The following is a 2,449-nucleotide window of genomic DNA, read 5'->3' as shown; positions in this document are numbered from 1 at the left end:
CCAACACAATGCTTCATAAATATTAAAAAAAAAAACAGAAACAACCTTCAAGTTAATATGAAAATACAAAAAAAACAAAAAACAAAAAACAAAAAAACAAACAAACCCTTAAGGTAGCTAAAATAATCCAGACCAATAAAAGAACTGCTAAAGTATCACCTCCCAGTGTATTATGGAGTCATGGTAGTAAAAATAGCATGGTGTACATGTGAAACCAGATATGTTGATCGCTGAGATCGAATTGAAGACTCAGACATCTATGGACAACTGTTGACAGAGAAGCCTAAAATACAAACTGTAGTAACGACAGCATCTCCAACAAATGGTGCTGATCTAACTGGACAGCTGCATATGCAAAAATGAAACTAGATCCCCATCTGTCATCCTGAAGAAAACTCAACTCCAAATGGCATAAAACTCCAAATGGTTTTATGCCAACATAAAACCAGATGTACTGAATTTGGTAGAAGAAAAAGAAAGGAATAGGCTTGAATTCATTGGCACAAGAAAGGGCTTTCTGAAAAGGGCATTGATAGCATGGGTACTAAAATTAATAAAATGGAATCTTATTAATAAATTAATTAATAATCTTATTAAAATTAATAAAATGGAAGCTAAAAAAAACCCCTCTGTACAAAAAGGACAGTGTCATTTTGTCAAAGACAGAGCCTGCAAAAACAGCAGGCTCAAGAAAGGGGAAAATTCTTTGCAAATTATACATCGGATAGAGGGTTAATACCTAGTATCTATAAGAACTAAAAAACTTAACATCAAGAGAACAACACAAGTAAAAATGGCTACAAGTACTAAGCAAAGAGTTCTCAAAAGATGAGATTCAAGTGGCCGAGAAACAAATAAATGCTCATCAACCTTAGGTATCAAGGAAATGAAAATCAAAACTCCTTTAAGATTTCACCTTACCTCAGAAGAGCCAAGATCATTAAAGCAAATGACAACGCACGCTGATGAGCCTGTGGGGAAGGGGAAACACTTACTCATTGTTAGTGGGAGTCCAAATTTGTACAGCCACTATAGAAGTCCGTGTGGCAGTTCGTCAGGAAGGTGGGGCTTGATCTACCTCAAAATCCAGTTAATGCTGGGCAGGGTGGTGCCTCAAATCTCAGAACGTCTAGGGCAGAGGCAGGAGGATTTCTGTGACTATGAGGGTAGTGAGTTCCAGAGTAGCCAGGGCTATGCAGAGAGACCCTGTCTCAAGCAAACAAACAAACAAGCTAATACAATCCAGCCATACCACTCTGTGGTATACACTACAGAGATGCTAGCTCATTCATGTTCAACGGTGCTGTATTTGTAATATCCAGAAGGTAGAAACAGCCTAGATTTCCATTAACTGATGAATTCATAATGAAAATGTTTATACAATGGAACATTATCCAGTTGTTAAGAGAAATGTAGCCACAGAGGTATGTACCTAGAAAAGGAATAAGGTGCCTGAGGAACGACAAAGAGAATATAGTGTTATGGAGGAACAAAGATAAAACTAGAATAGAATAGGAGGACTAAATAGGTAGTTTGATGGAAGAGAAGGACAAAGGAGGGAATGTGGGGAAGGACAGCTAAGAGTAAAGGGCATATGAAAAATCACAGGGAAACCTACAGTAAGCTTCCACATAGGGATCTAAATGCAGCCACCATTAATAGTGAGACAACGCCCTAAGTAGACCTCTAAGCACACCAACTAAAACCTCCAGGGTCGGGAATGGGTTGCTTGTTGTTGAAACATTGGCCTAAGAGACCCCATGGAAACCTCCAAATGTCGCAGGCTGTTGCCAAGGTTACCGGTTACTCCCCACAATCAGATTGTTAAGCCGTATTGCTGAAGATAATTGCTTTTGTCACTGAACGTGGAGAAGTCAAGGGGGTTTTGAGAAGGAGCTATGTTCCTCCTCACAGACATAAATCACAGCCTTGGGGAAAGCCTCAGTTGATCAGCCCAGCTCTCAACATTCCTGATTTTTTTTTTTTAACTTTTGAAATACTGCAGCCATAAGAGCTGTTGCACAATGGATATTGCAAGAATTCATTTGTTAGAGAAGTAAATGACTAAATGACTTCACACCCCTCTTCATGTCTTAACTGCAGCCAGGCATCTTCAGGCTGAGAGAGCATCTGCCTTGCTTCCTCCATCAAGATGATAGGAAGTTCAACTATTTACTTGTGGCATATAGTGTAGGCTAAATATCCTCACTAGCCATCTCATCAAGCAGTTGGAACTGGTTTCAATGTGATCAGTGACCATCAGCAGTTATTTTATTTTTCAGATATGACTTGAAATTCTCTCCAGTCCTTCCTTGTCATCCACTGTCAACCCACCACACAAGCAACTAATAGATCCTGGGTGGAAAAGGAGCCCCTCCTTGTCCTCTCTGAGGTTGGACCTCAGGCCTTCTGGCAGGAGATTGACAGATCTGCAGCTCCACTGAGACAA

This window comes from Psammomys obesus, unplaced genomic scaffold, assembly GCF_907164565.1.
Source record: "Psammomys obesus unplaced genomic scaffold, mPsaObe1.curated_primary_1811, whole genome shotgun sequence".
In the NCBI taxonomy this organism is placed as follows: Eukaryota; Metazoa; Chordata; class Mammalia; order Rodentia; family Muridae; genus Psammomys; species Psammomys obesus.
Note: the sequence above shows the minus strand (reverse complement) of the source record.